The following is a 15,899-nucleotide window of genomic DNA, read 5'->3' on the forward strand; positions in this document are numbered from 1 at the left end:
TCCCAAGAAACAAAGAGATCTTCTGTTGAATCTGACAATTAATCTTGATGGTTGTAAGTCGTCTCAAATAAAACTGTGAAGGACCTCGGCGTTACTCTGGACCCGGATCTCTCTTTTGACGAACATATCAAGACTGTTTCAAGGACTGTTTTTTTTCCATCTACGTAATCAGAAACTTTGTCCAAAAATGATGCAGAAAAATGTATCCATGCTTTTGTTCCTTCTAGGATAGACTACTGCAATGCTCTACTTTCCGGCTACCCAGATAAAGCACTAAATAAACTTCAGTTAGTGCTAAATACGGCTGCTAGAATCCTGACTAGAACCAAAAAAAATTGATCATATTACTCCAGTGCTAGCCCTCCTACACTGGCTTCTTGTTAAGGCAAGGGCTGATTTCAAGGTTTTACTGCTAAAACTACAAAGCATTACATGGGCTTGCTCCTACCCATCTTTCCGATTTGGTCCTGCCGTACATACCTACACGTACGTTACGGTCACAAGACGCAGGCCTCCTAATTGTCCCTAGAATTTCTAAGCAAACAGCTGGAGGCAGGGCTTTCTCCTATAGATCTCCATTTTTATGGAATGGTCTGCCTACCCATGTGAGAGACGCAGACTCAGTCTCAACTTTTAAGTCTTTACTGAAGGCATCTGCTTCAGTGGGTCATATGATTGAGTGTAGTCTGGCCCAGGAGTGTGAAGGTGAACGGAAAGGCTCTGGAGCAACGAACCGCCCTTGCTGTCTCTGCCTGGCCGGTTCCTCTCTCTCCACTGGGATTCTCTGCCTCTAACCCTATTACAGGGGCTGAGTCACTGGCTTACTGGTGCTCTTTCATGCCGTCCCTAGGAGGGGTGCGTCTCTTGAGTGGGTTGAGTCACTGATGTGATCTTCCTGTCTGGGTTGGCGCCCCCCCTATACACGGCCATGTCTCAGGATGGTAAGTTGGTGGTTGAAGTTATCCCTCTAGTGGTGTGGGGGCTGTGCTTTGGCAAAGTGGGTGGGGTTATATCCTTCCTGTTTGGCCTTGTCCGGGGGTATCATCGGATGGGGCCACAGTGTCTCCTGACCCCTCCTGTCTCAGCCTCCAGTATTTATGCTGCAGTAGTTAATGTGTCGGGGGGCTAGGGTCAGTTTGTTATATGTGGAGTACTTCTCCTGTCTTATCCGGTGTCCTGTGTGAATTTAAGTATGCTCTCTCTAATTCTCTCTCTCTCCCTTTCTTTCTCTCTCTCGGAGGACCTGAGCCCTAGGACCATGCCTCAGGACTACCTGGCATGATGACTCCTTGCTGTCCCCAGTCCACCTGGCCATGCTGCTGCTCCAGTTTCAACTGTTCTGCCTGCAGCTAAGGAACCCTGACCAGTTCACCGGACGTGCTACCTGTCCCAGATCTGCTGTTTTCAACTCTCTAGAGACCGCACGAGTGGTAGAGATACTCTTAATGATCAGCTATGAAAAGCCAACTGACATTTACTCCTGAGGTGCTGACTTGCTGCACCCTCGACAACTACTGTGATTATTATTATTTGACCATGCTGGTCATTTATGAACATTTGAACATCTTGGCCATGTTCTGTTATAATCTCCACCCGGCACAGCCAGAAGAAGACTGGCCACCCCTCATAGCCTGGTCCCTCTCTAGGTTTCTTCCTAGGTTTTGGCCTTTCTAGGGAGTTTTTCGTGCTTCTACACCTGCATTGCTTGGGGTTTTAGGCTGGGTGTCTGTACAGCACTTTGAGATATCAGCTGATGTAAGAAGGGCTATATAAATACATTTGATTTGATTTGACTTAGGAGTAATTTAATCAGAATTTTAAAAGCACACACATAGAATAAGGAGATAGATATATTTATCAGTCAAAAGTCAAAAGGAACAACTAAGAATAAGTAGAACTTATAGTCGTATAAAGTGTGAGATCTAAATAATATATCAGGATTCATACAAATAATTATTGTAAAATTCTAGGGAAGATTTACGGGAGGAATTTATCAACATAGGTTCAGGATAATAACGGTAAAAAGCACATACACCTAGATTGTAAGAAGAAGCATAATAACAATAACAATAATAGTAATTGAATAAACATGAGTAGTAAATCCCCTAAGGGAATCTCGGAATTAACGGGAGATGAGAAATATATGCAGGGAAAAGATAAGAGGAACATCTATTTTGGCCCGAAATGCAGGAAAAAGTACGAATTTGGCGGACTTTAAATATAGAAAAACTGGAATCAATGATTAAACAAATAAATAGGGTTTGTGGGGACAACGTAGAGAAGCAATGGACAGAAGGGCTCGACACCGCTCGTATTTGGCTGACTGAAGCTGTAAAGGATGATAGGGAAAAAAACATTGGAGCAATTAACTTTTTGCTGAAAGACAAACTCAGCTCCATCCTTCATTGAATCAGATGGCTCATTCATCACAAAACCCTCTGATATTGCCAACTACTTTAATTACTTTTTTATTGGCAAGATCAGCAAATGTAGGCATGACATGTCAAGAATAAACTCAACCTTCATATCCATGCATAACTCACCATTATTAAAGACAAGCATTGTCATTTCGAAATACCGTCAAGTGAGTGTGGAAGAGGTAAAAAAATTGTCTATCAATAATGACAAACCACCTCGTACTGACAATTTGGATGGAAAATTACTGAGGATGGTAGTGGACCATATTGCCACTCCTATTTTCCATCTCTTCAACAATTTGCTAGAAACAGATGACATTCATATTCTGACAATCTCTGAAACTCCCTTAGATTATACCTTTGATGATACAGTGGTAGCAACACATGGTTATACGATCTACAGAAAATACAGAAATGCCAACGGTGGAGGTGTGGCTGTTAATATTCAGAACGGCATTCCTGTAAAGCCTAGAGAGGATCTCACGTTAAATACTGTTGAAGTAATATTGCCACAGGTTCATCTACCTAAGCCTATTCTGGTGGGAAGCTGCTATAGACCACCAAGTGCTAACAGTCAGTATCTGGATAACATGTGTGAAATGCTTGATAATGTACACTACCGATCAATAGTTTTAAAACAACTACACATTCAAGGGTTTTTCTTTATTTTATTATTTTCCACATTGTAGAATAATAGTGAACTATGAAATAACACATATGGAATCATATAGTAACCAAAAAAGTGTTAAACAAACCAAATTCTTCAAATAGCCACCCTTTGGCTTGATGACAGATTTGCACACTCTTGACATTCTCTCAACCAGCTTCACCTGGAATGCTTTTCCAACAGTCTTGAAGGAGTTCCTACATGCTGAGCACTTGTTGGCTGCTTTTCCTTCACTCTGCGGTCCAACTCATCCCAAACCATCTCAATTTGGTTGAGGTCGGGGGATTCTGGAGGCTAGGTCATGTGATGCAGCACTCCATTACTCTACTTCTTGGTCAAATAGCCCTTACAGCCTGGAGGTGTGTTGGGTCATTGTCCTGTTGAAAAACAAATGATAGTGGGACTAAGCCCAAACCAGATGTGATGGCATATCGCTGCAGAATGCTGTGGTAGCCATGCTGGTTAAGTGTCACCAGCAAAACACCCCCACACCATAACTCCCTCCTCCTCCATGGTTTACGGTGGGAAAAACACATGCGGAGATCATCCGTTCACCCACACCACATCTCACAAAGACAAGGCGGTTGGAACCAAAAATCGCACATTTTGACTCGTCTAATTTCCATTGCTCGTGTTTCTTGGCCCAAGCAAGTCTCTTCTTCTCATTGGTGTCCTTTAGTAGTGGTTTATTTGCATCAATTCGACCATGGAGGCCTGATTCACACAGTCTCAGTCTCCTCTGAACAGTTGATGTTGAGATGTGTCTGTTACTTAAACTCTGTGAAGCATTTATTTGGACTGCAATTTCTGAGCCTGGTAACTCTAATGAACTATCCTCTGCAGCTGAGGTAACTATGGGTCTTCCATTCCTGTGGCAGTTCTCATGAGAGCCAGTTTCATCATAGCGCTCTATGGTTTTTGCAACTGCACCTGAAGAAACTTTCAAAGTTCTTGAAATGATCCGTATTGACTGACCTTCATGTCTTAAAGTAATGATGGACTGTCATTTATCTTTGCTTATTTGAGCTGTTCTTGCCATAATATGGACTTGGTCTTTTACCAAATAGGGCAATCTTCTGTATACCACCCCTACCTTGTCACAACACAACTGATTGGCTCAAACGCATTAAGGAAAGAAACTCCAAAAATTAACTTTTAACAAGGCACACCTGTTAATTTAAATGCATTCCAGGTGACTACCTCATGAAGCTGGTTGAGAGAATGCCAAGAGTGTGCAAAGCTGTCATCAAGGTAAATGGTGGCATTTGAAGAATCTAAAATCTAAAATATATTTTGATTTGTTTAACACTTTTTTGGTTACTACATGATTCCATGTGTGTTATTTCAGAGTTTAGATGTTGTCACAATTATTATACAATGTAGAAAATAGTACAAATAAAGAAAAACCCTTGAATGAGTAGGTGTTCTAAAACTTTTGACCGGTAGTGTATGTTATATCAAGAGGTATATTTTCTGGGCGATTTAAATATTGACTGCCTTTCGTCAGGCCGCCCACTCAAGAGAAAGCTTCAAACTGTAACTAGTGCCTGCAACCTGCTTCAGGTTATCAATCAACCTACCAGGGTAGTTACAAACAGCACAGGAATGAAATCATCAACATGTCTTGATCACGTATTTACTAACGGTGCAGAAATTTGTTAGAAAGCAGCATCCAAATCCATCGGATGTAGTGATCACAATATAGTAGCTATATCTAGGAAAACCAAAGGTCCAAAGGCTGGGCCTAATATACTGTATAACAGCTCATACAATACGTTTTGTAGCGATTCCTATGTTGTAAATAATATTTCTTGGTCCGTGGTGTGTAATGAGGAGCAACCAGATGCTGCACTTGACACATTTATGAAATTGCTTATCCTAGTTATTAACAAGTATGCACCCATTAAGAAAATGACTGTAAAAACAGTTAAATCCCTGTGGATTGATGAGAAATTGAAAAATGGTATAGTGGAGAGGGAGGATGCAAAATAAATGGCAAATAGGTCTGGCTTTACAACTGATTGGCAAACGTACTGCAAATTGAGAAATCATGTGGCTAAACTGAATAAAATAAACTACACTATTAAATAAAGATAAATTACAAATAATTATAGTAAAATGCTTTGGAGCACCTTAAATGAAATTTTGGGCAAAAAGGCAAACTCTGCTACATCATTCATTGAATCAGACGGCTCATCCATCACAAAACCCACTGATATTGCCAACTACTTTAATGATTTTTTTCATTGGCAAGATTAGCAAACTTTAGCATGACATGCCAGCAACAAACGTTGACACTACACATCCAAGTATATCTGATCAAATTATGAACGACAAGCATTGTAATTTTGAATTCCGTAAAGTAAGTGTGGAAGAGGTGAAAAAATGATTGTTGTCTATCAACAATGACAAGCCACCGGGGTCTGACAACTTGTAGGGAAGCAAAAGTTATTCCCCTACCTAAGGATAGTAAAGTCCCCTTTACTGGCTCAAATAGCCGACCAATCAGCCTATTTCCAACCCTTTGTAAACTTTTGGACCAAATACAATGCTTTTTTTTACAGTAAACAAATTGACAACAGACTTTCAGCACGCTAATATGGAAGGGCACTTAACTTGGACAGCACTAAGACAACTTACTGATGATTGTCTGAAAGAAATTGATAAGAAGATTGCGGGAGCTGTTGTTAGACTTCAGTGCATCTTCTGACATCATCGATCATAGTCTGCTGCTGAAAACACATGTGTTTTATGGCTTTATATCCTCTGCCAGACTGTGGCCGAGAGTTAAATACCTTCAAAAAGTATTAATTCCCCTTGACTTATTCCACATTTTGTTTTGTTACATCCTGAATTCAAAATGGATTAAATACTTAATTTTCTCACTCATGTACACACAATGCCCCATAATGACAAAGTGAAAACATGTTTTTAGAAATGTTTGAACATTTCTTGAAGAAATACAGAAATATCTCATTTACATAAGCATTCACACCCGAGACAATACTTTGTAGAATAACCTTTGGCAGTGATTACAGTTTTGATTCTTCATGGGAGATTTTCTCAAGCTCTGTTCAATTAGATTGGTAGCGGCGGTGAACAGCAACGTTTTTCAATAGGATTCAAGTCTGAGCTGGGCCACTAAAGGACTTTCACATTCTTGTTCTAAAGCCTTTCCAGCGTTGCTTTGGCTGTATGCTTGGGTTCATTGTCCTGTTGGAACGTAAATCTTCACCCCCAGTCTAAGGTCATTTGCAGTTTTTCATCAAGTATTTTCCTCTAGTCGGCTCCATTCATTGTTCCCTCTATCCTTACCAGTATCCCAATACCTGCCACTGGCAACACCATGCTTCACAGTAGGGATGCTGTTAGAAGGGCGATGAACTGTGCCTGGTTTTCTCCAGACATTGCGCTTTGCATTCAGGCCAAAAGTTTAATTTCTGTCTCATCAGACCACAAAATATTTTTCCTTATGCTCTCAGAGTTTCACGTGCCTTTTGGTAAACTCCAGGCGTGCTGTCAAAGCCCAGATTGGTGAAGTGCTGTAGAGACTGTTGTCTTTCTAGCAGGTTCTCCCATCTCAGCCAAGGTACTCTGTAGTTCTGTCAAAGTGTTCATTGGGTATTTGGTCACCTCCCTGACCAAGGTCCTTCTTGACCAGACTGGTCGGAAGGCCAGCTCTAGGCAGAGTCTGGGTATTTTTGAGACTTCCCAATGATGGAGACTTCTGTGCTCTTGGAAATTTCAACACTCTCAAAATTGTTCTATACCCTCCTAAGATACACAGTGCATTCGGAAAGAATTCAGACCCCCTTGACTTTTTCCACATTTTGTTACAGCCTTATTCTAAAATTTAATAAATAGTCCCCCCCCCCCATCAATCAACACACAATACCTCATAATAAAAAACTGAAATATAACATTTACATTAGAATTCAGACCCGTTACTCAGTACTTTGTTGAAGCACCTTTGGCAGTGATTACAGCCTGGAGTCTTTTTGGGTAGACGCTACAAGTGTGACAAACCTGTATTTGGGGAGTTTCTCCCATTGTTCTCTGCAGATCCTCTCAAGCTGTCAAGTTGTATGGGGAGTGTCGCTGCACAGCTATGTTCAGGTCTCTCCAGAGATGTTCGATCGGGTTCAAGTCCAGGCTCTGGCTGGGCCACTCAAGGACATTCAGAGAAGCCACTCCTGCGTTGTCTTGGCTGTGTGATTAGGTCATTGTCCTGTTGGAAGGTGAATCTTCACCCCAGTCTGAGGTCCTGAGCGCTCTGGAGCAGGTTTTCATCAATGATCGCTCTGTACTTTATTCCGTTCATCTTTCCCTCAATCCTGACTCCCCTGAAAAACATCCCCACAGCAGGATGCTGCCACCATGCCGAGTGACAGAGTGACCATCGGGTTCTTGGTCACCTCCCTGAACAAAGCCCTTCTCCCCCGATTGCGCAGTATGGCCGGGTGGCCAGCTCTAGGAAGAGTCTTGGTTCTTCCAAACTTCTTCCATTTAAGAATGATGATGGAGGCCACTGTGTTCTTGGGGACCTTCAATGCTGCAGAAATGTGTTGGTACCCTTCCCCAGAGCTGTGCCTCGACACAACTCTGTATCGGGGCTCTACGGACAATTCCTTTGACCTCATGGCTTGGTTTTTGCTCTGACATGCAGTCAACTATGGGACCTTTTATAGACAGGTGTGTGCCTTTCCAAATCATGTACAATCAATTGAATTTACCACAGGTGGACTCCAAGTTGTAGAAACATCTCAAGGATGATCAATGGAAACAGGATGCACCTGATCTCAATTGAGTTTCATAGCACAGGGTCTGAATACTTATGTAAATAAGGTGTGTGATGGAAAATGTAACGTTTGTGCTTCTCTAATAACCAATTTCAGTGTATATGCAAGTGACTGATTGAACGTGCCTGGGAGGAATCCTCACTATCAGCATCTGCAATTTGGCAGTACGCCCAGACCCTTGTTTTAAGAACGAAAGGGATATCTCAATTTCAAGGTCTCAGCTTGGAGAAGATGCCTCTTGAAGTATTGGTTGGTCACATGTAGGGCTGTGGTGGTCATGAAATTGCCAGCCAGTGATTGTCAAGCAAATAACTGTCGATCTCACGGTAATTGACTGTCAATTAACAAACACATTTAACATCTCTTGGCTTCCTACAAGCCATTGATACAGACCTTTGGAACATCTACATTTAAAAAAGTCAAATCCATGTAATATAGTCTTAACCTTCACAATAAATCCAATATTTATTTTAGACAGGTCTAAAGAAGCATGATATGAAGAAAATGTAGTCTATTTCATTAGAACAGAATAGCATACTCTGAGTTGTTCGTATGTTAGGTCCTGATCTGACTATGCCAAATGGTTATGGGCTACACTAGTCCATTTAGCAAACAAGATTTGCTTAGAATTCCATAGCATTGTTTTATAGTATGAAGAACACAAGGGGTCTCTTCACAGTCATCAATTTCAGGACACACTCTGGGAAATGCACAGTACTACATGGAACTCTTCCACATCAAGTAACTCAAGCGAGCAGTAAAATCTGAAAAAACAACACCTCCTGACACAACGCGGACATGACATGCGCATATGCACACACACATTGTAATGTTTTGGCATTGTGGAATTTATATTTTATAAGTGTAATAATATCTTGTACGATATTTCGTTTTATTTATGATGTAGACCATTGTTGTTTTTTGATGTAACTGTTTTAACCCTGTTTAGACCCCAGGAAGAGCTAAATGAGGATCCTAATAATTATTCAATTGTACACTTTGCTGCAACCAGGTCAACCCGTTACAGTCCACTGCCAGTGTCATTTTCTCAAGACATAACCAATACCATTTATTATAGATTGCAGATGCCTGTTTGACCTCTTACCCAGTCACTGTTGGTAAAACCCCCTGATTAAGGTAATTGAGAGGGTTACAGTTGTCTACAGCAGTCTGAGACAGCAGTGTAGCTCCACCAGAGCAGGGCTGTAATATTAGCTACACTCCCTGAGTCTATTTAGTACAGTGGTGTACACACACACACACCATATTCTTTATATTATTAGGTAAGCCAAGTCAATACCAAATTAAGGCCATAGATAGCCTATATCCAAAGAACCCTTGTAGGCTGAGACAGGGACCTAGAGACAGATACAGAGGGGAAAGGTTAATGTGGCTGTTCTGTGCACATTAATGGCCACAGCCAGCATCTCTCTATCCGTTTGAGAATTTAAAGAACACTGAAGTCTTCCAATTAAACGAGAGGAAACAAGCTCTTGCCCTCGGTCATACCTGTGAATCACACAAATGATTTAATGGTACACCTTACTTGTTCTTCCCAAGGAGGACATGAAAATCAGAGCACAGGAAAGTGTCCAATTATCCTTGATAGACCATAGGGAGTCATAACCATGACTGTGTCCTGAGACCCACTCCTTTAATTCTCTGTGCCTCAGCCACAAATAACTCTGTTGGACCCCTGGAAGAACAGGAAGTGAGACGGGAGCACAGCGGTGGAGAGTAGAAATAACAGATAAAAACCCTCTGACCCAAAGCTCAGTGGGAGAGCTAACATGCCAGGAGGCCGCAGCACAGCATTTGTTGTTCCAGCAGTTTGTGTGTTGCATGGCGGACGGCTCCATTCACCCTCACAGACGGACACGGCGGCTGGTGAGTCAGAGGCATTACACGTCCACAGCACATAAAAATAAAAAAAATCCATTGTTGTTACCATCGGTTTATCTTCCCCCAATTCTCCTTAGTTGCCTTGGAGACCAATCCTCACATACAGTAAGGCAATAAGTTTCACAATACACAGGCACACCATAGACTTAATATAATTGACAGGTACACCTACATTTGTGCAGCATATCCTATGCTACAGTAACATAAAGACCAAATTCGTGTCTAATTTATCTATCTCCATCTGGCTTTCCGGGGTCACCTTGATTTATTTATTATTATTTATTATTATTGCAGCCTATCACTCGAATACTGTTGCTTTAAATCAGTGCACCAAAGCACACTCTCTCCAACTCCATTCAAATTGCATCCAAAATAGATAATCCTGTTCTATTGTGGGGCAAAAAAGTATTTAGTCAGCCACCAATTGTGCAGGTTCTCCCACTTAAAAAGATGAGAGAGGCCTGTAATTTATCATCATAGGTACACTTCAACTATGACAGACAAAATGAGGGGGAAAAATCCAGAAAATCACATTGTAGGATTTTTATGAATTTATTTGCAAATTATGGTGGAAAATAAGTATTTGGTCACCTACAAACAAGCAAGATTTCTGGCTCTCACAGACCTGTAACTTCTTCTTTAAGAGGCTCCTCTTGTCCCCACTCGTTACCTGTATTAATGGAACCTGTTTGAACTTGTTATCAGTATAAAAGACACCTGTCCACAACCTCAGTCACAGTCCAAACTCCACTATGGCCAAGACCAGAGCTGTTTTTGCCCCACTGTATATAGTATATCACAAAAGTGAGTAACACCCTCACATTTTTTACAAATATTTGAGTATATCTTTTCATGTGACAACACTGAAGAAATGACACTTTGCTACAATGTAAAGTAGTGAGAGTACAGCTTGTATAACAGTGTACATTTGCTGTCCCCTCAAAATAACTCAACACACAGCCATTAATGTCTAAACCGCTGGCAACAAAAGTGAGTACACCCCTAAGTGAAAATATATAAATACACACTGTCAAAAAAATAAAGGGAACACTAAAATAACACATCCTAGATCTGAATGAATGAAATATTCTTATTAAATACTTTTTTCTTTACATAGTTAATGTGCTGACAACAAAATCACACAAAAATGATCAATGGAAATCAAATTTATCAACCCATGGAGGTCTGGATTGGGAGTCACACTCAAAATTAAAGTGGAAAACACACTACAGGCTGATCCAACTTTGATGTATGTCCTTAAAACAAGTCAAAATGAGGCTCAGTAGTGCGTGTGGCCTTCACGTGCCTGTATGACCTCCCTACAACGCCTGGACATGCTCCTGATGAGGTGGCGGATGGTCTCCTGAGGGATCTCCTCCCAGACCTGGACTAAAGCATCCACCAACTCCTGGACAGTCTGTGGTGCAACGTGGCGTTGGTGATGGAGCGAGACATGATGTCCCAGATGTGCTCAATTGGATTCAGGTCTGGGAACGGGCGGTCCATAAGCATCAATGCCTTCCTCTTGCAGGAACTGCTGACACACTCCAGCCACATGAGGTCTAGCATTGTCTTGCATTAGGAGGAACCCAGGGCCAACCGCACCAGCATATGGTCTCACAAGGGGTCTGAGGATCTCATCTCAGTACCTAATGGCAGTCAGGCTACCTCTGGCGAGCACATGGAGGTGCGGCATGGCTGTGCGGCCCCCCAAAGAAATGCCACCCCACACCATGACTGTCCCACCGCCAAACCGGTCATGCTGGAGGATGTTGCAGACAGCAGAACGTTCTCCACGGCGTCTCCAGACTCTGTCACATGTGCTCAGTGTGAACTTGCTTTCATCTGTGAAGAGCATAGGGCGCCAGTAATTTGCCAATCTTGGTGTTCTCTGGCAAATGCCAAACGTCCTGCACGGTGTTGGGCTGTAAGCACAACCCCCACCTGTGGACGTCGGGCCCTCATACCACCCTCATYGAGTCTGTTTCTGACCGTTTGAGCAGACACATGCACATTTGTGGCCTGCTGGAGGTCATTTTGCAGGGCTCTGGCAGTGCTCCTCCTGCTCCTCCTTGCACAAAGGCGGAGGTAGCGGTCCTGCTGCTGGGTTGTTGCCCTCCTACGGCCTAATTTCCACCTGTTGTCTATTCCATTTTCACAACAGCATGTGAAATTTATTGTCAATCAGTGTTGCTTCCTAAGTGGACAGTTTGATTTCACAGAAGTGTGATTGACTTGGAGTTACATTGTGTTGTTTAAGTGTTCCCTTTATATATATATATAACAGTACAGTCATTTGGGCTTTTTTGAGCTTGGGCTCATTAAAATGTTGTTAATGTAGTGCTCATTAAATGTATTTATTATATGGTTCATCAGGTTCAGGTTTGAATGTTCATTCTGATCAAAGCTCTAATCAAATCCAGACATATTTATATGCTTTATAATGCTTTTGAATGACACTTCCTGTTTTGGTGGGAAATAACAGCTTACCTGGGGAAAAAGTGATTGATTCTCGGGATGGAACATTTTTAATATACCAGGAAAATGTTCTCATCAGGTGTAGGTGGGTGAGTGGGGGACAATGCCGAGTGTAGTGTGTCACTGAGGAATAGGGGTGACCTGAAAATAATGTGACACGGTCATCATAAGCTTGGTTTATTTGATCATTTAAAACAAGGTACACATACAAAGTTATGGACTTGATTACGAATCATTGGGGATAAACCAAAAAAAGGGTTATTTCCATTGTAGTCTACTTTCATGATAGCCTTTAGCAAGTTTGGAATATGTGGAAGGATTAAAAAAAACTGAAGCTAAAATGGAAGTCAATTCAGTTATTTAGTCATATAAAAAACAACAAATGAACAAGGAACACCTGTTAATTGAAATGCATTCCAGGTGACTACCTCGTGAAGCTGGTTTAGAGAATGCCAAGAGTGTGCAAAGTTGTCAGAGGCAAAGGGTGGCTATAGCTTTTGATTTGTTTAACACTTTTTGGTTACTACATGATTCCATATGTGTTATTTCATAGTTTTGATGTCTTCACTATTATTCTACAATGTAGAAAATAGTCAAAATAAAGAAAAACCCTTGAATGAGTAAGTGTTCTAAAACTTTGGACCGGTAGTGTATACATGCTATACACAAAGGAATTATATTTGGTCATCATCCATGGGCTAGGAGAGATTGCACACAGAAGCACACTATCCATTAACCAGGATTTCACCTTCCTTTAAAAGCTACTCAGAGTGGGACTAGTTTTAACAGACAGAGGCAGACTATTCCACTCAGAGGCTCCTGAATATAAAAAGGTACCTTTCCCTGTCAGGCTTCTGAAACCACACACACACATGTTAGATATCCTAGCTCTACTGTTGTGTGAATCTCTAACATGGGGAAAGTAGGACAGACAAATACCTAGGAGCTTGATCCTATGTACCAGACTAAGCTTGGTCTGTGTGATTCTTGACTCAACGGGCAGCCAGTTGAGCTCCTGAAATTGGCTACTACCAATATGAGTATGTGAGCTCAATCAACTTGTTCTGGGCTACCTGAAGCTTGCTTTTTAGTAGATTAGTTGAGCATCCGAACCAGGAGGTGCTAGCATTGTCAAAATGCAATTAGATGAGAACATTTGCTAGCACTTTCTTTGAATATTTTTTTCAACAGCTTCGACTTCCTACGTGTTTGTGGCAGAGCCCTTACCTAGTAACTTAATAGCCATACATACTCCCCCCTCCCAGGTTGTCATCTAGTGTACATCCTAATGAATTAACTGCTGTTTTGGCTGTGAGTACCTCTCCTGCTAGCTGTACCCTGATGTATGAGGACTTGCTTAGTTTCATTTTGGACCCGAACAGAATTGCTTCTGTTTTGCAGAGGTGCAGAGATAGCTTGTTGTCTTTGTTGTTAGTGAGCTCTGCACTCCGTATACTTTCCAGTGTGGTTTGGTCATCTGCATAAAGAAACAGGTGACATGACATGAGCAAGCATCCTTTAAATCATGTATGTACAGCAGGAATAGCAGAGGCCCTAGCACACTCCCCTGTGGCATGCTACAGCTTATGGTTTTAGCCTCGGGGGAAAACCATTTACCTCAACCACTTGTTCCCTCCCCGACAAGTAGGACTTACCCCATTCAAGAGTAGTACTGCCCAACCCCAGAGCCTCTAGCTTGGCAAGTAGGAAGCTATGATTAACTGCATCAAAATCCTTCTGAAGATCAAGCAGCACCATTCCACATTTTGAAAGTTGTATAAACACATAAGCTTATAAAATAAAAAACATTTACTTACTTTTCATGGGAGACGCTAGATAAATGTAAAAAAGTTTCTGCTCCTCATCGCAAAGCATTATGATATCAAAGTTGCACATGCTGAATCGAAAGCAGTAGTCAAAAGAGTTAGTCTATACTGCTTTGGTGGAGGGGGAAATCCTTGCGGAGAGGGAGGATGATGATAAGGGTTCTACGGGTGGTAGAGTGCATCCCAAAGACATGCAACTGGGAGAGGTAGTACTAAAGGCAAAATGGGAACAACAGAAATTAGAGCTTGAGCACAAGGAAAGGGAATGAGAACATGCAGCCAGACTAGAACAAGAAGAATGTGCGCATGCCATTCCATTCCATTGAAAGAGAGATGGAGCTGGAAGTACTCCGAATAAAGTCAGGCCATCCTGCACCCTCAACAGAGTTTGATCAGGGTAAGAACAGCCTGCTTGTACCGCCTTTCAACGAAAAGGAGGTAGATATATATTTTACTCTGAGTGACTTGCTAAATCCCAAAACATGGCTGCGAGACACTACATGGTCAAAAGTATGTGGACATCCCTTCAAATTAATGGATCGGCTATTTCAGCCACACCCGTTGCTGACAGGTATATAAAAATCGAGCACACAGCCATGCAATAACACCTTTCCAACAAGTCAGTTCGTCAAATTTCTGCCCTAGTCAACTGTAAGTGCTGTTATTGTGAAGTGGAAATGTCTAGGAGCAACAACGACTCAGCCGTGAAGTAGTAGGCTACACAAGCTCACAGAACGGGACCCCCGAGTGCTGAAGCGAGTAGCGAGTAAAAATCATCTGTCCTCGGTTGCAACACTCACTACAGAGCTCCAAATTGCCTCTGGAAGCAAGGTTAGCACAATAACTGTTCGTCGGGAGCTTCATGAAATGGGTTTCCATGGCCGAGCAGCTGCACACAAGCCTAAGATCACCATGCTCAATGCCAAGTGTCGGCTGGTGTAAAGCTCGCCGCCATTGGACTCTGGAGCAGTGAAAACGTGTTCTCTAGAGTGATAAATTACACTTCACCATCTAGCAATTCAACAGACGAATCTGGGTTTGGCGGATGCCAGGAGAACGCTACCTGCCCGAATGCATAGCGCCAGCTGTAAAGTTTGGTGGAGGAGGAATAATGGTCTGGGGCTGTTTTTCATGGTTCAGGCTAGGCCACTTAGTTCCAGTGAAGGGAAATCTTAACGCTACAGCATACAATTACATTCTAGAAAATTCTGTGCTTCCAACTTTTGTGGCAACAGTTTTGGGAAGGCCCTTTCCTGTTTCAGCATGACAATCCCCCCGTGCACAAAGCGAGGTCCATACAGAAATGGTTTGTCGAGATCAGTGTGCAACAACTTGGCCTGCACAGAGCCCTGAGCTCAACCCCATCGAACACCTTTGGGATTAATTGGAACACCGACTGTGAGCCAGGCTTAAACTTAAGGCCATGTAGTATATTTGGTCACTGCTCCTCCAAAGTGTTTTTGTGGGAAAAGCTCAGAAAGTGTACGCCGCTTTCTCTTTCGACCAGAGTTCAAATTAGGACACTGTTAAAACTGCTATCCTTCGGGCTTACGAATTGGTCCCAGAGGCTTACAGACAACAGTTCCGTAAATTATCTATCTGTTATATAATTATAAATATGCCATCAAAATGTTGAAAATCTGATTTCCCCCTTGCTGATCAGTGTCGGCTGTGCCTCGACTGTGCTACAGTAGCGAATTAGATATCCGTTTATAAACACAGGGTCGCTACAGTTATTTGTGGTCATAAACATTTTTTTGTTAACTCTATGAGGGGGGAGGGTGTTGAATTTATTTTACAGTACAAGGGG

This window comes from Salvelinus sp. IW2-2015, linkage group LG16 (genome assembly GCF_002910315.2).
Source record: "Salvelinus sp. IW2-2015 linkage group LG16, ASM291031v2, whole genome shotgun sequence".
NCBI lineage: Eukaryota > Metazoa > Chordata > Actinopteri > Salmoniformes > Salmonidae > Salvelinus > Salvelinus sp. IW2-2015.